The 22,105-nt window shown below is 51.2% G+C and overlaps 1 protein-coding gene across 2 annotated transcripts in view; it reads right to left on the reverse strand.

Annotated features, from left to right (window-relative positions):
• Window positions 1–22,105, reverse strand: part of AFAP1 (actin filament associated protein 1) — a 135,371-nt gene that overhangs the window by 101,265 nt on the left and 12,001 nt on the right. Inside the window, exon 1 of one of the 2 annotated variants that reach the window (XM_079154341.1) lies at window positions 21,209–21,877. The exons of the other annotated variant lie outside the window; for it this stretch is intronic. The gene's annotated coding sequence lies outside the window, so the exon portion shown is untranslated. Of the gene's footprint in view, window positions 1–21,208; window positions 21,878–22,105 lie in introns of those variants that run through there. 2 annotated transcript variants of the gene reach the window in all.

Below are 22,105 nucleotides of genomic sequence, written 5' to 3' on the forward strand. Positions count from 1 at the left end.
AACACGCCTCTTCCTAAGAGAAGAATGTTGTTGCTGCATCAATGAAACCGGTCTAATGGAAAAAATGTTGAAACTCTCAGATGTCTAAATGAAAGCTTGAAGCAAGAAGAATCAAACTACCCCTGGCCAGGATGGCTGAACTCCACTCTTGTCACCTGGCTGACCCCCACCCTTACTCCCCTATTTGTGATAGGATTTCTGCTAATGATTGTTCCCTGTCTTCTCAGGTTTGCCCAGATCCACATGAGTGAGGCTGCCAGGTGACCTACAACCAGACACTCCTACACTCTTACAGCCACCTCCCCACCCACCTAGAACCCGAACCTTTTCTTCCCCACGACACCCCCTAACATGCAGGAAGTAGCCAGATGGACTCTGGTGCCCTATATCACCAAAAAAGTCAGGATGTGGTCAGAATTTGGGCGACTATATGAGGGAGAGCAGAGCAACTGAGGCAAAGGGCAGTGCACCACACAGCGACCAAACGGGCAGGAAAACTCCACTGACCCTTACCTCCACCTGTCACTCAGCAGGACCCCCGCCTATTCTGGCCTATAAAGACCCTGGGCAGCTGGGGCCACGTGTGATTTTCTCTGGCTCCCTACCTTGACCCATACCCCGGAGGGCTGGGAATTTTGCCCGAGAGCCAAATTCCAATAAAGCTTGCTTTGGCTGCTTTCTGTCCGATTTTATTTGGCCACTAGCTGTGCCCCGCCCCCAAGCTTACAGCAACAGAAACCTAAAGCCAAAATATTTACCCTGCACCCCGAAATCTCTGACAGCCTGCTGTCCTATCAGCTGTCTGCGCACAGTTGCTGCTTGCTCATGGTCCTTAAAGACAGATGCCATAACCACATGTCTCCCACTGCTGACCGCCAACTGCTCCCAGGCAGGGGAACTCCAGACCGGCCGGCCCAGTCTGGTTCAGGCACCATGCTGTCACTCGGGATGATAAGAAAACACCCAGAGCACCATGAGATCCAACTATGCCCAAATTAGGGTAGAAAAGAGGAGGGACTCTGATTCCTGGAAGTCTCCTCCCTTCTCCAGGAGAAGCCTGACAACAGTGTGCATGCCACAGCCCCTCATCACCCAGGCCTCCTAAAAGCCCAGACCCCAGGCCTGAGGGGACAGGCCTTCAGTGCAGGAGCACCATGCCCCTGCCCGAGCTCTGCTCCTGGTATTTAATAGGAAAAGAGCCTGCAGATTAGGTAACAATCGAGTTCATTATGGAAAGCTGTTCTAAGAATTCAGGGACAGAAACTCCACAAAGGAAACCTGAAATTGAGACAAAGACACTGTCTTATCTCTGCAGAAAGGACAGTGCCAATTCAGTCCATTCAAAGGCAGGAGAGCCTGCAACCTGAACTCAATAAGGGAAGGCCACAGGGGCTTTGCATGGTGCTCACTTTCCACAATGAGGGATCTGCACTCAAGGGACAAAAGGCCCGGGGCTCTGCCTCTGAATGCCCACCCCACCCCCAGCTTCCATCACCATGCTCACTGGCCCCTTGGGTAACCAGGCTTCTGCTATCTGGTCATCAGGAAGTGCTGAGCCCCTGGGTTCTACTTCTGTCAAGTCTTTCTGAGAGCCCAGAGGGAGAGCCTAGGAGGCCCTGACAGCTGGCAGCTGCTCTCCTGGACAGGAGACTGGCTGCCCGGCAGATGGTTCCCCGCTGAGCATGGAGGTGCAGGGGCCGGGCGGTCTACCACACTCTGGGAACATATGTCAGGGAGCTAATGGAAGCGAGGCAGAGAAGAGGGCTGTCTCTCGACTCGAGACGCCCAGGCTCAGGCGGGGCTGCGAGCTGACTCCAGTGAAGCGTGAGGAAGCTGCCTGGGCACCTGCCTCGAGGGCACTGCACAGTGCCGTGCCTCTCCTCAGTCAGGCTGGCCCGCAGCTGTGGGTGGTGTTAGGGGCTTTCATACCGTGGTAAGAAGCCACACGTGAAGAGCCTCGATACACGCTGTCGGCTGCCATCGTGGTTGAAAGAGTATTGCCTGTACACAGAGGTTTGAAGGATCTCCACCTGCGAGGGGCTAGGCCAAGTCAACGAGGACGACAAGCCCTTGCCTCCTAGATGGCCTCCCGCACAACACCCTGCAGCTCTTGCACCCACAGATCCAAACCGTCCCCTGACTTTCTCAAGAACATGAATTTTTGGAATCAAAGCCCAATACCCCTTGATTCAACAAGGCAAAAAAGCTACTCTGTTGCCTCATCATTTACATGAGAGGTGTGCAGCTGAAAAGTGTTTTTTGTTTTGTTTAGTTTTATTTTTTGCAGTGCTCAGGATGAAACCCAGGGCCCTGTGCATGCCAGATAATCACTCTTCCAACTGAGCTGTATCCCAGCCCTGAAAAGTGCTTTGATTAAGGAATTAACCCAAAGGTCCCACTGCTACCGAGAAGATGTTCTGCGTGTGACTAAGACACAGAAGAGCCCAACTGGGAGAGGCCTGTATGTAATCCACAGCCTTTCCAGTCACAGAAAAGGTCCTGCTCCCAGGATAAGGGTCTAAGCTCACCTCACCTGTGGGCCTTTGGCCTTCACTGGTCAGTAGTGATGTCCCCGTTGCCAAGCCCAGCAGCCCAGCTCGGTCCTCACCACGCGAGCTGGCGGCGTCTGACACACTGCACCTATCACCTGCTCCTGGTCTGTCAGCTACCTGGCTGCCTGGTCTCTCTCTGCTCCTCGACCGCTGGGAAGGCCATGGGCTTCCTTTCCTCTCCTAACCCTACCCACTCCCTACGTTGTGTCCTCCAGGGCTGTGGTTTTAAGTGCCCTCTCTACACAGTCTAACTCCACATTGGTGTCTTCAGCTTAGACCTCTGCCCTCCATGCCAAACCCCACTTTCCAACTGCCTTCAGGGGGCGTGAACTCAAGCTGACCTCACTGACAAATCCCCAGTGCTGGGCATGCGGCCGGGAGCAGCCGCAGGGTGGGACAAGCACAGTGGGGCCGCAGGTGTATGAGAAGCAGGCTGTGCAGCCCGCTCACGGTCGCTCCCTGGCAGGCGGCTGTGCGCCATCAAGGGACCACTCCACGAGAGCTGGGCTCCGGCCTCCCGGCTACCAGCCCAGACCCATGAAGTCACCCTAAAGCTGTCCCACGCTCATTTGCTCATTGCCAACCATCGGCATGGCACAATGTTTCCTTTCAAAATGCACGGGCACCTGCCACCTCCCCTCCCTCGCTGTCTCCAACCAGGCCCAGGCCCCCATCCTGGGCCCCAGGCACTGGAAAGGTGCTGACTCTGTCACACAGAGCTCAGGCGGGAGAAGGTCCCATGCCTGGGGAGCATGAGGAAAGGGCACACGGAAGTCTTTGCCCTGTTTGCAACTTTAAGTCTGAATTACTTCAAAATAAGAGTAGACAAAGGACAGACACCCCACTCTCCCCCCCGTGAACCCTTCCTGTCTCCCCCTGGCCACCCAAGAGGCGCTCCCAGCAAGCCCGTTTATTCTTTCAGGCAACACTGAAAGGGCCCTTACCAATGCCACAGTTTAGATATGGCTCGAGTGTGACCCCAGGGTCACGAGCTGGGAGCTCATCCTCAGTGTGATCCTGTTGAGAGGCTGTGGTGCCTTTAGTGGGGAGGGCATTACTGGCCCCTCCCCAGTCTCCCTCTGCTTCCTGCCTCACCATGTCATCCTTCACTCTCCCCCCACAATGACAGCTGCTGTGATGTGACCAGCCAAGGGGGCCTCACCAGAGGCTGAATCGATGAGACCCTCCCCTGATCTTCAACTTTCACTCTTCGGCACTAAGAGCTAAATAAACCTATTTTTTTTTAGAAAGCACCTGGCTAAAGCAGGTATTTCCTTACAGTTACAGAAAACTAATACAGCTGTCTTTGGCCTGACTCTGCTTGGCAACAGGAGTGAGTGTGTGTCGCTTTTTAAAGATCGTATACACACACGCACACACATGTATTTTATGAGTACATATGCCCAGCCCATCTGTCCTTCACTCCTTTCCACTTCATGGGAAGGACATACACAGAAACAGAATTTCAGAGTCATCTCTGAGTCCTGCGTTGGTGAATACATGGGCATGGGACAGGTGATGTGGGCACCCCAAGTGCCCAGTGGAACTTCCCCAATTGTGGCTACCTGCTTCCCTGGTCACCACTCTCCCAAGGGTCAGTCCTGGCGCCTACAAGGGCCTGCCACACTAGGCTTACAAATACTGCCCAAAAATAGGGGCTGAGTCGACAATTGCACAAGCTGGAAAACAGGACAGGTTCACAAACTATCTTCCCGTCTCATCAGCAGCAGCAGCGGACAGACCTAATAAAACTTGATCCCTGATCAGATCTCCCCCATCCCCAGGCCTGGAAAAGGCAAGGTTCCAAAAGTCATGACTGATAACCATGCAGGTGGCTCTCAGCTGGCTCATCCAGAATACTATAGGAGCTGAGAATGGACACAGCAAGTGACTGGACATAACAGCGGGTCAGGAGGCCTGGGTAGGTTTCCACCTGAAAACACCAACTGATTGGTAGTGTCACCTGACATGTTTCAATCTTCAAATAAAAAGTCCAACTGGAGATCTGGGAGGCTCAAGAATTCCATCATTACACCATAAATGCTAATGTTCACATTTTAGTAATTAAAATCAATCTAACTCAATAAAAAAAGGCAATTCATCACTACATCAGTGATCAATGACCAATATGCCAAAACCCCTCAGAGGTCTTTACGTATTCATGGCTTGAGTGTGACCCCAGGGGGTGTTCAAACTCCTGCGCTTCCTTTAGAACTAAGTCACAGCAAATGCCTCCAACAGCCTGCCAGGAGGACTTGTCTCCAGCAAATTCACATGGAACAAATCCTGACTCACCAGAACCTGCAAGAATGCCATTCTCAACAGTAACAACTAGCACTAAAACCACCACGAATCCACAGTCCTTCCAGAAGAATGCCAGAGACCACCGCACACCCAGAAGGCATCCCTTCTGCCTTGTTCAGGAACCAAAGACACCTGGAGAAGTGTCTCTGCTCACATTTACTCAGCAAATTGTCCCTGCCTGTGTGTCCTGTCTACAACAGCCACTCTTTCAGAGCCTGAAACTGCCGGCTAAAATAGCAACCTAGGAGACCTAAATGAGGCCAGGAGTACAAACGTGAGGAAACCACAAGTCTGAACAGGCGGCAGGGGGGTGGCCGTAAGGACGCACGTGGGTGCCACACTGCTAATGATGCGGGCAGCTGTCAGGAAATGCCCTCGTCCCCCAAGCCCTCTCCTCCACTGTGTCCTAACCAAACCAGCCTCTAAAGATCCATAAATCTAAAGACCCCCCGTGACCAGCAAAGAACTACAGGTGCAACTTTCTAAAACAAGTGAAAGTCTGGGAAAGGAATAAACATTGCCACACCTGCACCCTGGGACAAGAAAGCAGCAATTCACTGGAGTAGAGGAATGAGAAAGACAGGCCTGTGTACACAGGATCAGAGGCAGCAGGACCCACGGTTAGAAAGACACAAAGACTGCTTGGCTCAAAGGCTACTGAAAACAGCCCCTGGACCACAGCCATATGATCCAGGAGTAGCCAGCAAGATTAATGTCCCCTGCAGCAAGAGCACCCGCACACCATTCTCACCAGCCCCAGTTTGGTGAGAGGCCCGAGCAGGAGGGAAAGGCTGCGTGTGCACCTGCAGGACCTGCAGTGGTAAGAGGTGTGCCTTCCCAGAGCAGCTAGGCAGACGCCCTCCCTGCCGACACCAAGGCTTCAGGCCACACGGCAGGGACAGAACTGGACCAGCGAGAGTTCTTCTGTAGCTTTTCTAAGTACAACTTGAGCATCCACATCTGAAAATCTGAGATGCTCCAAAATCCAAAACCTTTCCAGCTTCATGCAGCTCAATTGCAGATTTCTGGATTAGGGAGGCTCATCTAGTAAAGGCAAGTATTCCCAAATCCCCAGAACTCCAAATTCTGAAATGCTTCTGACCCCAAGCATTTAGGTGAAGGGGTACTCAATCTGTCCTGGTATAAAATCTGAACTCAAAATCCCAAGAGGTGTCTTATTAAAGGTCAGTGCTCAGTGCCTGCCCAGATGATCATCTACGCAGCCCAAATGAAGTTCTCAGGCTCATGTCCAAACAGAGAGAATCCGGGACACTGCAGAGGGCTGTGCCTCTCATTCACACCAAAAAGTACACAACTGACCACTAAAGACTTTGATTTGCTTATGCACACACCAAAAAACAAACAAACAAATAAAAAAACACAGATTTGAAATACAGTAGATATAGATATGACAACCTTTGGACAGCTCTACTTTCAAAATTTTGGGTGGAACAAATAAAAGTTCATGATTTTCTAATGATCAATCATCCATCTTTACTGACTGTAATAGGAGCAGTCTTTCCAAATCCAGCATGAAAAAGAACCCAGCTGGTTAGGGAACAGATCCTAATCATTTCTCAATGGGCTCTGTGGGTCCCAAGTCCCAATGCAATACATAGAAGTAAAAGTTATCAGTGGCCTACCATCTGAGCACTTACCCCGCCTCACCATCTGCCTCTCCTTCACGTGAATTTGACACTAATGAGACTCCCTATAGTCAAGAGAGTGGCTCTGCATCTGTGTGGCTACTGTGACAGCTGACACCAGCTACACCATGGCTTCCCATTGTACCTGAGCTGTACCCTAAACAGGGTACCCTAAAAAGTGCCTCCATTCTAGACTGAGAAAAAAACAAATCGATGTTTTCCTTTTTCTAAAGTCACCAGTCCCAAGATTCCTATTTTCCTATCTGCTCAATTAAACATCCGAGAACAGTAGAAACTGAAAGGCATTATGAAAACTGCCTCCTCCTCCAGATACAGACCCGTTGTGATGAGACAAGGAAATAATAGGAATCACTACAGTTGTGTGTTATGTAGCAACAATAAGCTGTCTTTGGTATTTGCCTGGACTTGTAAAACTAAAATCATAAACAGCGCCTGGTGACAAACTTGCTGTGTGGCAGGATGACACTCCTGAACAATGCCAATATGAACCTTTATCTATGATTTGAGTGGAGGCTCCTAGTCTAGTCGTGTTCTGGTCTTTATCAATGAAGACCCGAGCATGGCTGGACTGAAGATCACTACTTAAACCCCTGGACTTTTGGAGCAAGCTGTCAGCAGCACCGTGACCAGAGGACTCCACATCGCTTGTCTCTGCTGCTGTCGGCTGCTGTCACACCATCACTGATTGCTGATCACCTGTTGTCACTGAGGCCAGACGACTGACCACCTCTCCCACGACGGCTGCCACCCAGCCTCCAGCTTATCGGACACCCGAGGACATCCAAAGACAGCCAAGGAGCTGAGAGAGGCTATGGCTGAGAACCACCCCCTCGGTCTTGCTGACTGACGTCTTGGCTAAGAGATGCTGCATTTAGTCCAAGGGGGTTGGACTCTAGGTGAGCAAGGGAGTGAATCTTCAATGTACTCGAGACTTGCTATTATTAGGAATGTTAAATTGAGTGTGCATTGTGTGAATAAAATCCACTTATTGGAACCAAACTTGATTCCTCTCTTACTCACTGCTCGCGACACCCGTGCACACCTGTCCCCCTGCTGGGTTCTGCTCCCACCTGTGATTTTCTCCCCATTAGGGCCCATTCAGAGGGAAGGCCCTGAGTGATGAGGGTAGTGTGGGAGAAGCTAACTGGTACCTGGAAGAGGAGCTCCAGGGCTGGGTGGCTCAGTCCCTGAGCACAATGCTTACTCGCTCTAAGCTCTGGGTTCAATCCCAAGCACTGCAAACAAATTTTAAAGAGGAGTAGACGCAGCATTCCTCCCAGGTGACCTGCAGCAGCCTGCCAAGCTGAGCCCTCACACCTTCTGTCTGTACAGGAACACACGCGTGTGCCACCCACAGGCACGGCTTGCTCCCTGCCCTGAGGGCCACCTGCAGGGGTTCTGCTAGAGGACTGAGGACCTTGCCCTCTTCCAGATGAGAATCTGAAGGTGGTCCGCCATCCCACTACAGTCTGAAGGGCCTCTGCTTATTACAGGCCCTGCTCACACAGCAGCGCTTTCCATGAAGTGGTGGAGAACGAAAAAGAAGGCCACTCATTCACTCGGCAAACAGTGACTCTAGGCCAGTGATACTGCAGGGCACTCTAGACAAACCAAAAGGTGCGAGACACTGATTGAGGCCATGGAGAATGTCCGGCAGGAAAGACTGTCCCTACCCCACAGCTGGGCAATGCCAACTTGGTGATAAAAGGGGAGGAACATGAGAGATTGAATGTAACAAAGCCTTGGTAAATTGACACTTCTCATGAATTGCCAAAAAAGGCGATGCTTCCAGACGGCTCCGCGCTTCAGATGCTCACGCACTTTAAGGGAAGTGTTCTGTAGGCCATCTGGTCAGTGCATTTTTGAGAAAATGTCCAACACAGGCAAAAGTATATGTTTATCTGAACGCTTTGTGAAATGCACGTGCAAGCTGTGCTAACAGATTTCCCCGTGTTTTGATGAATTTGCCATCTTGCCATTGATGCCTCCATGTCTTTTCTTAATTACTTATAAATAGCACAAACACCCCAAATTGCAAATCAAGGCAAGCTGTGGTGATAGCAGACAAAAACTGGCTGAATCAGCAAGAGACCCAGGGCTGTCAGACGGATGCCGCAGAGCCGCCTCACTTTCCTTTGACATTTGAAGAAGCAGAGAAGGAACCAACTCTCCACATGGACAGACATGCCCTTTATCCTTCAGATAAGTGCATGAAGCGCTGCGGACGGTCCGGCCCTCTCCTGTTCAGGCCATTTCAATGTCTGCCACACACCACAGAATCCCCCCAACAGCAGCTCTGTGCCAGGGCCACTGCACCCACTCTGTAGATAAGAGAGACGGAAGCAGAGGAGCAAGTGGACTGCCCGGGACAACGGGCTGATGAGAAACCCAATCCGCAGTGGAAGCCATGCCAAGCCCTTTCTCCATCACACCATCTAGAGGGAATTCCGGTCCCTTCCAGAAGCACGAGCAAGCCAGCGCCATGGACGCTACATTAAGTCACAGCGGCTGACTGGCATTCTTTTCCTCCAAAACACTAAAGTGTGTGCGTGGAGCAAGCTCCCGACGCCACGCGCAGCATTTCATCTCACCTCTCACTGCGACTATGAATCAGTGCCATTTCCTTCCCCGATCTGTAGATGAGAAAACAGAGGTGTACCAGTTGTCCACAGTCACAGGTTATTTAGGAGCTTTTTTCAAATTTTTGAAAGTAAACACTGCTTTAATCACAAATACTAAATAAACTTAAAAGTGACTAAGAATCAATAATAAAAATTCAAAATCCTACAAAACAGTGACACCCGCTTCAACACAATCCCCACTCCAGCCTGCCGGAGGGGCAGCGGGTGGTGATGGCATGCTGCGTTCCTCCAGAGTCCCTCCCTTGCACCCAGACACGGCTGCACACACACGAACGCATGGGACCCCACACGTGGCTGTGGTGCAGCTGCTGTGACCGCTGGACACCATCATGGAGAGCAGAGCACCTGGGCAGCGTGGACGTTTAGCCACCCACATGCCAGGGTCCATCAGACACCCACCCCAGCCCTCGAGCAGACACACAAAGTAAAAGGTGTGGCGCTGACACAGACACAGCTGCAGGCAGCCCTGGGCCCATGTCCCCTCCTCAGCCATCCCAAGTCCAGCCACAGTGTCTGCACAACGGAAGACCACTGCCACTGTGGTCGACGGTGTGTCGTCCAGCATCCTCCACGAGGAAGGCTTGTTGCCCACCACCGGACCCAAGACAGGCACCCCTCCCCATGGCCACCAATGCCCAACACTTAAGCACAGCGAAAGGTCCCCAGTGGTGTGGTTGAGGCTGGCGGGCCACCCGCAGCCCCATCTCCGCGGCCGGCGTCTGCTTCCTCCTTCCCTGTGTGGTGTGGACCCTAAAGGCTCTCTCCTCGTCATCTGCTGCCACAGTGCCTCTGCTCCCGACACCCTGGGCACCCCTCCACTTCTCCCCTCGTCTCCCACTGCCACCCCATGAACGACTCCTGCAATTATGTGAGATTAGTTAATTGGGAAGCTTGTCACATGATAATTCCTTTACATTTCATAAAAAAAATACTTGAAGACATGCCGGTGGAGGTGCTCAAAATCTTCAGCAAGCAGGGACACGCCGAAGGCCCCCGCCTCCCCTGCCTCCACATGGCACCTCCTGGGGCCACCCTGCGCAGCACTCATTTCAGTGCCTCCCCTGTAAGGACGCACAGGACCTACAGGCAAAGGACCCACACTTCTCCTAACCAGACCCGCTTCTTAAGCCCCTGCCAGAGCTGGAAGGGCAGCAGACACGGGTGGAGCGGCACGGCTCCTCTGCCTCCGAGTGCACCACGCCAGCCATCACAGGAAACACAAAACACCTGGCAAAGCTGGGACCTGACTATAATCTGAGAGACACGGACACCAAGTCACAAAAGAAAAGGGGTCAATGAACACAAGGCAGATCACTTACTTCACAATATTCAAGCGTGCAAATTAAAATGTGTACTGCCTATTATTCATGAAATAATGAGTGACTTTAAGTGATAATAGTGTAGGTTAGCACTCAGCAAGATGGCTACCCAAGTAACCCTGCTGAGCAGAAAGGAAGGGAAACCGCCGCTGTGCGCAACAACTGCACCTGTCCATGTGATTCGAACTCCAAAGAAAACATGCCAAGGAAAACCAGAGGCACACACTAAGTTCTGAGAAACAGGATTTTCCTACTGAGCATAGCAATGTGAGTCCACAACTCAAACATCCAGGATCACCCAAACATCTAAGATATCACCTAAGATCATCATAAATCGTGTTCTGAGGGAGTACTGAAAGGCGTGAAAAACGCTCAGATATTTGTAAAAAAATCTCAAAAAGATATTACAACCATTGTACTAAAATATATACAGGACTGGGGTGCAGCTTGTGGTGGAAAGCTTGCCTAACATGCACAAAGCCTGGCCTTGAGCCCCAGTACCACAAAGTGTGTGTGTATTTGTTTATGCTTAGAAAAAAAACAGACCTGTGCTTGCGTCCCTGTCAGGGTCCCCAGGCGCACCCCGGGGCCCGCGACCCAGGACTCAGCACAAGGCACTCACAGCTCTGGCTCATCACAGCAAAGGGGCTCAAAGCAGAATCAGCAGCAGGAGATGTGTGGGGCCAAGTCCAGGAGCCCAGGCGGGTGTCCAGAGCCCCTCTTGGTGGAGGCTGGGGACGCACTTGACTCCCGAGCAAGGAGCCCTGGCAGCACGTGTGGCAGTGTCAACCAGGGAGCCCAGGAAGGACTCTGTGTCCAGGGCATTCACTGGGGCTGGTCCCCTGGGCTCCTTGGAGGGTCTGTGCCGAAGCTCCAGACTCCCAGAGGTGGGGCAGGCGTCTACACAGACCCCGGAGGCACAGGGGCCTCCCCTCAGTCAGGGGCCAAGCTGGCACACAGCCTGTCCCAGACGGGTCTCGACCGCCCTGAGAACTCTCCACTGCACCAGACCACAATGTTAACAGTGGTTATATTGCTCAAGGGACTTACCATCTTCTTCACCTCCATGTGTTCCCAGACTCGCTGCAATTGAGCATGTGTCTTACTGAAAAATCAGGGAAGAAAAGTTATACTCTATGAAGTTCTGTTTCACCTGTTTTATCTGTATGGTATCAATTTTCAGATTGGCATATACTGATATTTCAGATTGGTTTACACTTTTAGGGAACAGAAATTTCTCTGATATTCAGAAAGTGTCAGAAGAAAGACACCAGCCTGCTGGCCAAAGGGAGAGGAGAGCATGAAGGCAGGAGAGTCAGCAGGTGAGAGGGCGGACGAGGGCCAGCGGGTCCCCGCGCCAGCTCCACAGGCAGAAGCTGCGCAGAGCCGCGCAGCGCCCGCGTCATCTCAGGGGGTGGGCACCTGCCGTACAGAGCTCCGTTCCCACACCGTGTGGGACTTGTGAGGACTCCCGCGGTCAACACCAAAGCCAGCGGCCTCGTTTCCCTCCCACGGCCCCACCATCAGAGTGTCAGGGAAAAGTCCAGGAAAGAGGGCTGAAGACACAGGACCAGGAATGGAGACCACTGCCACCCGCGACTGCACAGCTTGGAGTCCAACCGCAGGGTTAGATTTTCTTGGGTGTGAAAGGGAGGGAAACGCTACCTGCCTCAGAGCCGCAAGGGTCCAGGGACAAAAGGACGAGCAAGCATTGATCAAACACACTAAGCTACCAAGGTGAGCCACGGCCCTAGGCTCAGAAGGAGGCGGACAGGAGGCTGTGGTGGTGGGGAGGCAGCCCCTGCAGCAGGGAGACAGGTGGGGGATGAACCCGAACCACCACGGACAGGTGCGTGACGTGGGCAGGACAGCAACCGTCAGTATTTCACAACAGCGAAAGATGCTGAACATTCCCAACACCAGGAAATGATGGTGTCTGGGATGACACAAGCTAGCAGGCTGCTCTGACCATCCCACAGCGCGGGCGTGTATTGAAATGCCACACTGTACCCCAAAATAGGAACGACTACAAGTGTAATCAAAAACACAAAGGTGATCTTAAAGAGTTCTGTGGCCTCGGAGACGGTACTTTCTATGCCTCAGTTGCCTTATCTGTAAAATGAAGATGCTAACAGTGGGGTCATGACCCTCCTGGCAAGTGAGGCAAGCTACTGAGTGAAGGTGCTGCTGGGCGGGACGGAACTGTAGCTACCTGCTTGGAAGCACAAGCAGCTTGAGGCGCTCCACACCTACCAGTACAGAGCCTTCGCTGACCCTGCAAAACCCCTGCGGGGAAGCAGAGCAGAAAATAACGGGCCCTTGGTGATCCTGTGTGAATTATCCGTGGGCAGAGGGCCCTTTGGCAGGGAGAGCACAGAGAGGCAGCGGAGCTGCCCTGTGCCCCTACGCCACACTCTCCTGTGCCCACTGGCCTTCTCAGAGCTACACCAGCCCAGGGCTCCACAGCTGGGACTGCCCACACAGAGCTGCATGTCCAGCCGGGCCCTGCATCTTCTCCCATGCCAGGGAGACAGGACCCCAGGCTGTGCACCTGAAGCCTCAAGTCTGGCTGCTGGCAGGTAACCTTCTGGGAGATTGTCCCATAAAATTAGTGCCATACTTCTCCAAAAGGAAATGTGACTTTTATAGAAAAATCCACTCCATCAGGGAGAAAGGTCTATAAAACCACAGAAGGATAATACACTTGTACAGCAATAAATTAGATTCATCTGTCAAAGACTGAAATCCCAAAGCGCTCTAGGCACACAGCTGCTTTTCTGAGCTGAAATTTAACTCCAACAGAGAAACCGGTCGACTTTTCTAAAAAAAGATGTCTTTAGAAAATATCTTAAATAAAAGTTCCTTTAACCCAGTTGTCATTTTCCAGGTTGAATGCCACAGCTGACTCCGTAAGACAACGCACACGATGGCAGGTCACCATGGCCCAGATTCCAGGCCAGGCGCTGTGGTGGACACAGGTGACCAGGCAGGGCTGGCCCTTCAGGAGCTCATGCTGCAGAGGGACTCCAGAGGACTTCATTACCATTCGCACAAGCACAGCTTTGGCCCCAACAATCAGGGGCCTTCAGAAGGCCACATGCCCAGCAACAAGGAGACCAGACAGGAAGCCCAGGGCCTCCAGAATGGAGAGGGACCTTGAGAACCCCGGCCCACATGGAGCAGGATGTACTGGGGCCTGAGCCGAACAGGCCCGGTACAACAGTGAGAGACTGCTCCAAGGAAGCACCAGGTCCCCGAGGCCGGGTTGGGCCCTGGCTTCTACGAGAACAGAGGGGGATGGGATCATGTACTCCACAGTGCTCTTGAACAAGAAGCAAATACAAAAACCACGGAGGTGAAATGAGAGCCAGGGCACTCTCCTCCCGCTCCCAGCAGAGGGGCCCCAGCCTACAGCAGTGCATGGGCAGCCGCCGCTGGCTCTGCCTCGGGAAGCTCCCGCTCAGCCTCCCTGTGTCCCTTGGTTCTCCTAGAGCAAAGTGGGTGACATCTTTGTCAGACAGGCCTCAAGTCACCAAACTTAATGTTTAGCTGAGCAATGAAGTTTTCTACCATTAGCCTCAAACTGGCTTCTGTACAGTCCTATAGCATGGGTCAAAGAGTGTCCAGATGTCACATGGTATAAAATGTCCTCTGCATAAGCCAGAGAAATCACACCAAGTTGAAATGTTCTACAAGGGCATTCACAGAAAAGACTTGGTGACTCTGCTTCAAAGGCACACACTAACCTACAGCTCACCTCCTCTGCAGCCGCCTTGCTGAGCAGCCACCTCTACCATGCTTTACTAACGCCAGGAGAACGAAGATGACTGTCCCCAGTTGAACAAAGACCACTGAGCCCTTCCCCTGTCTCACAAATGATGACTTTGGTCAAAATTGGGCAAAGTCCAGAAAACATAGATAAGCATTCCCCGAGTAACTGTCTCCTTTGTCCATTCCTGAGGAAGGGAGAGAAACGAGGCAAGTCAGACAGAGCCCAAAGGGCCTTCCCACAATGCACCCCACCTCCTCCCGCAGCCAAGAGGTCTGAGGCCCAGGGAACGGAAGGGAGCAACCTGGGTTACTGGCAGAACCAAAATCACAACCAGGAGCTCAGCCTCTGTGCCAGATCTCATGTAACAATACTGCACTGCTTTTCAGGGAAGAAGGAAAAATTCAGGCCCAAGCAAAGGCCACTCAATCCACAATAAAACCATTCAAGAGGCTCCACATGAGCTCTGGAGAGCAAGTGTCCCATGTACACGTGAAGGCAGTTTCAGCTGAATTTCAACTCACAGTTTAAGTCCACAAAGCACAGCCCTGCTTCAGGTTCCAAGTGCACGTAGGTACCCCGTTTTCTTGACCTATCACGTCCCAGGTGTTCATATGTCTGTCCATCACACAAGAGAGACTGCTGCTTGCTCATCAGGGCAAGGTCATACACGGTTTCTCCACCCCCAATGCCTGCCCATACGACACTCAATAAATGATTACCAAGCTAAGTTATTAAAATATTTTAGATTTGCACTAACAAAACTGAGCTAATAAGTTTTACCAATGCAGATGTCACATCACATGGCCCAAGTCTCGACATATGGATTCATCCTTCATTCTGACAGATTAGGATCTACCGTTTAGAGAGCACCTAATATGTACCAGACATTGCTAAGTGCTGAGAACCCAGCAGTGACAAGAGCTACAGTCCTTGTTCAAAAAGATGAGATCATCTTGTGAGGAACAGAAGGAGTGAAACATCGGCAGACTGAGGACAGAAAGCTGAGAAAATAAAGGAGGGTTGCACGGCAGGCACCAGCCATGCTGGGCAGCTCCAGAGTACCACACCCAAGGCCTCCTGGAGCAGAACACGTCCCGGGCGCTCACAAAGCTGCAGCGTTCCAGAAATCAGGCAGAGCAGTGCACAGCCACATCTTGGTTCAGGAAGAAACCAGAGAAATGAACCAAGCCGAGTGGTTCACTGGTACAGCCTGAACCCGCTTTTGCAGCAGCGGTCTCATGAGGAAATCCCTTGGCTACATTCATTTGAAGTTCAAGGTATTTAAGAGGCCAGGTGTAAACCCACCAGATAAAACTAAGGCAACCTTGTTTCAAGGGCAGGGCTTGGCACAAGAGCCAGCTCTGAATGCTTACATGTAAATCAACGAGGACCAGGAGTTACAACTTCCTTGAGTGCTTCCCTGCACCAGGCACTGAGCCAAGCACAGAGCGCACAGGTTTCATCTCAGACCCAGAACAGGCCTGGGAGATGGCAGTGGCCGTTATCTTACCTTGTAGATAAAGAAAGTCGGGCAGAGACAGGCTGAAAATGTTGCCCAAAATTACACAGCTGCTTAGCAGAAGCCAGGCAGCCTGACTCCACAGCCCTTGTGAAGAAGTAATGTCTGTGTGAACAAGTCCCACCATTATTAAAGAGCTCTTCCTCAATAAAACTAGACTCATCACAGCCAGGCACGGTGGCATACACCTATGATCCCAGACACTCCAGAGGCTGAGGCAGGAGGATGGCAAGTTCAAGGCCAGCCCCAGCAACTTAGTAAGACCCTGTCTCAAAATTTAAAATATAATTTTTTTAAAGGTTGAGGGATGAAGTTCACTAAAGCATCCCTGGTTTCAATCCCCAGTACCAAAAAGAAACCCCAAAACAAAACGAACAAAAACTAGACTCATCATGACACTTTATAATTAACTGTCAAATTATTGTTCCATAAAGACAAGGGGAGCCAGGCACAGTGGCTCACACCTATAATCCCAGTAGCTCAAGAGACTGAGGTAGGAGGATCGCGAGTTCAAAGCCAGCCTCAGCAAAAGCAAGGCACTAAGCAACTCAGTGAGACCGTGTCTCTAAATAAAATACAAAATAGGGCTGGGGATGTGGCCCAGTGGTCAGGTAGCCCCGAGTTCAAACCGCAGTACCTCCCCGCAACAAAAAAGACAAGAGGAGAATGGACAGAGATCAGAATAAACTGAAAAACTGGGAACGTTCACAGTAGATGTTAGCAGGACATGGCATGCATGCCATTCCTACATTTGTTTGCATGATATTCCTTTAATCTCCCCAAAGCACCCAAAGCCAGTCTTATCTTGTGAAAGCACAGGGCACGGCTATCACCTGGGCCTCAGACCCATGGTTCTCAGGCTTCGCAGTACATCAGGGTCACACGGGAATCTTCAAAATGACAGCTGCCCAGGCTCTGTGCCCACAGATTCTACTTCAGCTGGTCTGCTGTGAGTACGCGTGCTTTTTTCAGAACCCCAGGTACAGACAGGGTTAAAAACCCTCATTCCAGGTGCTCACACACTTTAGCTTGGCTCAACAAATACCACTGAATAAGCGCTAGGGATTGAGGCCAGATAAGACAGCCTCTCCCCATTGACCCTGACACAGCTCCAAGATGGCAAATCCACCAGAGGAGCAGGGGACCAGGAAGGCAAGATGACAAAGGAACTCCAGTGGCCTTCCCATTCTTGGGGAACAGGAGACGGAAGCAGCGACACAGCAGTCCACACAGAGACTGAAGCGCCAGGACCGCAGACACTGCTCACAGCGGCGGAGGGAGCCGCAAAGGCCCTCCAAGGCCCTCTCCCTGTGCACTTCACTCTGCAGACCGAGTCTCGCTTCCATCGACTGAGAGCCCTTGGCCTCCACAGACCTCCCTGCGCCCCCTCCCCTTTGTCTGTTTGTTCCGTAGCTCCATGTTTCACATCTGACGGTGAGTCTTTCATTTTGACTTGATTTTCATATAAAGTGTGAGAGCTAGGTCAAGGTACTTCTTTTATTTTTTACTTTTTTATTTTTGTCTGTGGATATCCAATTGCTCTAGGCGACCAATGTTTCTTAATGGTATGAAAAATATGCTAGTCACTGGGCACCGTCGTGCAGCCCTGTGATCCCAGCAGCTCAGGAGGCTGAGGCAGGAGGGCGTGAGTTCAAAGCCAGCCTCAGCAAAAGCAAGGTGCTAGTAACTCAGTGAGATCCCGTCTCTAAATAAAATCCAAAATAGGGCTGGGGATGTGGCTCAGAGGTCGAGTGCCCCTGAGTTCAATCCCTGGTATCCCTACCCCAAAAAAAGAAAAATTTGCTAGTCATCACCTGTTCTGATGACAAGTATTGTTGTTCTGAGATTTTAATTCCAGTCATGTGCTGGATGAAGTAAAATGTATAGGTTGAAAGATTGAAAACATATATAGTCTCATCTTAAAATTCTGATTCCTACCCATGACATCACATTTGTGTGTGTGTGTGGTATCACATATTTTTAACAAGGGTATTATAAGCCCAAATAGCAACTAAAACTGTACAATAAGAAAAACAGCACGTGGCTATTAATTAGGGTTTTCTTTCTCACCACAGCATATCAAAATCACGTTCTAAGTACGGTGGCAGGATGATAAACATGTGGATCTAGAGGGAGCCTGAGGGCCACTTCTGCAGTCCTAAAACACGGGCTGAAGAGCCAGCACATCCGCTCTCTGAAGGAGGTGCCCAGGCTCACCATCCAGGTGGGAAAGGCTGCCCCTCGTTGCACCAGCCGAGCTCAGCACTTCCACCTCCAGAAGCTAAGGCCCACTTGGGCACCAGAAGCCCTCTCTGAGTCAGTCATCGGGGTTTGGTCCACTGTGCCACTTCTCAACCAAGTGACCAGGAAGTGGTCTTTAGCCTAGGGTGAGCCCTGTGGACTGACAGTTTAGAGTGGCCAGTTCTGTGATCGAAGCTAAGTAAAACCTTCTCTCTCACCTTCCCAGGCTTGCCCACATGCAATCAGCAAAGAATAGCCAAGGAAGGAACGAAATGATCAATGTGTGACAGAAAACACTTTCTGAAGTAGGGGAGGAAGAAGAGAAGACAAGAGGAGGAAAGGAGGCTGAGAGAAGCTGTGACTGAGGCCTCCTCCTCGTGGGCAGGTGCGCCATGCAGTCAGCCGCCCACCTGGAGCTCTCTGGAGGTTACAGAAGTCAGCCACACCCTATAAGGGGGTGCAGCATGGGCAGGAGAGCTGTGATCCCCCAGAGAAGCCACAGACAAAGTGACCCATGCAGGAGGCACCAGCTGTGATAAACACTTAGTGGCCAAAACTGATGGCATGCCTTCTGCACAGGAGACAACCAAATGAAACCTGCAGAAACAGCAGGGGCAACACGCCGCAGGAGCACGGTGCCACTGTGCAGATCCCAGGACACTCTGCTGCAGAAACACCCATCGCTAGAGAAAGGCACCACACACACATCCACCACGCTGTCCTTCACTTCCACGTCTTAAAAACTTTCTCCCTGCCCTTAAACATGCGTCTTGATAACAAACTTCACCCCTACTGCAACACCGGGCTCTCAGCAAAACCCACAAAGGAGTCCCACGGCTTCCTCCCAGTGGCAAACAGCATGCTTTGGCCAGCAACGGAACCCGCCTAGCGAGACACCAACCAGCTGCTTACGGCATACCACTCGGGCCTGGGGACCCCTTCCTTCCAGGAGCCAGGGGTGATAGTGCAAATTAGAGATGCGGAAGTGCTCCACCTTCATTCAGGCAGTTTGGAGTAATGGTAAAAATAAACACCAAGTGTCTCTGAAGATGGCTCAAACCAGAAGAGACCGAACACCTGCCTCCAGTGAACCATGCCACCAGGCTCGACGAGAGGCCCCCTCAGGGCACCATCTCCTTACCAGGTCCCCTCTCACCAGCAGGTCCAGTGCCTTGACTGGCCCTCAGCACCACCATCCCAAGAATGCTCCCTGGGAAAGCTCCTGGGACAGCACATGACACACCGAATACATTCAATAAGTCCTCTGGAAAACAATGACTGTCACCAAACAAAGTGAATTCTGTGCATGTGGTGCTGCGATGGACCCAACCTCGCAGAGGGGTTCCCTGTGACAGGAAAAGCCACGTAGGAGGGCGCCTTAGAAACACATCCCTGCCACTCTGCTTATCAAGGCAGGAACAGGGCAAGGGCGGACCCATCTCCAGTAACATTCCAGCTATGGCTCGAACCCAGCGCAGGCCTCCAGACTCCCAGGAGAATGCTGGTACTCAGCCCATAAATATTTCGTTAAAAATGTTTTGCTTGCCTTGAAAATATGCCCTGCCGCAGAAAAGGAGCACCATCTCCCTCGGAGCTGCTTGGCCCAGAGCCCTGAACTCACACTGCTGGGAGAAGAGTAAGGCCCGGTGGGACATTACGGCTGTGCGCCGGGGGGACCCGGGTGTGGGTGCCGGGATCCACACCAGCTGTCAGTGGCCCAAAGACACAGCAATTGCCGGCACAGAGCCAAGACTGGTCACAGATTCAAAACAGATCCCACTAAAATGCAGAGCCTTCAAGTAAGAATGAGCACACTCAAGCACAAGGGTAGAGTTTCCACATTTTTAGAATGAGAGCAATTTTGAATTTTTCAAAAATGCTATCTTAAAATAGTGTTACTTGATTCTTAGATCATAAATGTACATGTACACACACACACACACAAACTGTACTAGTCAATGAGTATATGAATTGTATTATTCAATTTATATGTTTGGAAAATTTGACAATACCCAGTCACTATGCACAATCTTCCTGGACTAAATTTGTAATTTGATTTGCAATCATCCAAATTTGGGATCACCCTTCTTGGAGGATGACTAAACCCTGTACTTGCTTCCCAAAATACTCTTGACAGCCATGTAGAAAATATACTAGGCACAAAAGACTTCTGTCAATTAAAAGTCACTAATGAGGCTGCCAATCTTTCTCAGTAAGATAACTACGATTCCCAAAAGACAAGTGGTCTGGACTTCTCCCTGAGAATAACCCTTGTGTCAAAAGGATTGAGAGGTCCAAAAACAATTTTTTTAGATAGGTTTGAGGTTAAAAAACAGAAATTCCACATTGTCTTTTTATCTGCACTACATTTTAAGTCCTGTAATTAATAAATAATTCTCTAAATATGAAAATTCCCTTCTAGAGAGAAGGCTTGGACTCTCCAGAAGAGGGGCTAAACAGTATATAACTACTAACTCATTAAGGGCAATATGTGTTTTATAGCAGCTTGTCTCCAAAGAAAGCAAATCTTGAAATCAGAACACTAAATTCAGGTCCTAGCTTAACCACATACTATAGACCAGGCAAATTATCTAATCTCTCTTGGCCTGTTTCCTGCTCTTTAAAATGAGAGTAAAGAATTTTCTTACTCATGCATAAAACTGACAAAGAATAAAAGGTGTGGGAACGCTCTGTGTTGGCAAAGGTATAGAAAACAGGCAGTCTTATGCGAGAGAACACAAAATGGCGCGACCTGGGGGAGCCACAGCACCAGGCGCCACCTAACAGGCACAACCTCACCCAGCCACCACCTGGAGGCGTGACCCGGGGAGCACATCCTGCATACAGAATCACGGAGGACAGCACTCTGCAGCTCCAGGTGGGAGCAACCGAACGTCATCAACCAGGAGCAGGCGCTACCTGCAGGTCACCCCAAGGACTGCTTCAAAACGAAGACGCGACTCTCCACAAGTGCGGGAGCAGGCACAGGACATCCCAAGGTGCAAACGAGACTGGCACAGGCGGCGCACAGAGCAGCGCTGGGGCAGGATGGGCTCCTCACGCACCGGGGCCTGTGGATGTCTCTGCTGCTTAGATTCAAAATAAATGACTAATAGAGGGACAAACTGGGAACTACGGCCACCTAAAACACAGGACCGCTGTGCTCATTAAATAAGGGGAACCGCGTACTACCAGAGTTCCAAGGCTGGGAGGGTAGCCGAGTCTGGTCAGAGAGGGTTGCTGGAGTCCTTCAAGTCCTGCAGGGACGAGAGGCAGGAGTGGCGACAGGTTCCAGGTGGAGAGAGCACCTGCAAAGACCAAGAGGAGAGGAGGACAAAGCCTGAGCACAGCTCCTGGGCAGCAGGCTAATGGCAGTCACTGAGAAAACGGACTACACCCAGGTCACAAGCCCTGAGGCCAAGTCAAACCCTGCACCTTGTCTCAGTGACAGCCGAGAAGACTGCGAACAGATGCAGGATGCCAAACGCAAGATTCAATCCAGATATGTGAGGTGGCCGCAGAGAGGGGGGAACGAGAAGCAGGAAGCGATCTAATATAGACAGGACATGAGCAAGGGCGTTTCAGGTCTCAGGTGCTATCTTTATATGCAAAGAAGGGCACCAACATATTTTATGGCAGCACCGATATTCCAGAGCCATAACAGAACATCCTAGACTAGGTGGTTTAAGCCCAGAAATGCATCTCTCCTGGCTGGAAGTGGGGTGTGCAAGACCAAGGGGCCAGCAACTCCCTCCCAGCGAGACCCTCCTACCCTCACCGACTCCCCATGGCAAGGACAGAGCGCACTAGAGAAAGCTCTGTGGCATCTCTCCTTGTGAGGAAGCCTACCCTGCCCCACCTCGCCGACCCTCGCCTGGCCCCAGCACCTCCAAGGCCATCTCCTAGCACTAAGCACTGGGAGGAGGGCTCCAGCACATGCACTGGGGAGTGCAAGGCAGTCCCCACTGCTGATCACGCTGAGAACAGCAACCAGATGACCAAAAAAAGCCACATGTAAGTGAACACACTGAGACTCTCTATATCTCTGATGATACGTAAAAGCCAATTTAAAATTTCTGTAATAACGAG

The sequence above is a fragment of the Sciurus vulgaris genome (assembly GCF_902686455.1).
Source record: "Sciurus vulgaris genome assembly, chromosome: 9".
Lineage (NCBI taxonomy): Eukaryota > Metazoa > Chordata > Mammalia > Rodentia > Sciuridae > Sciurus > Sciurus vulgaris.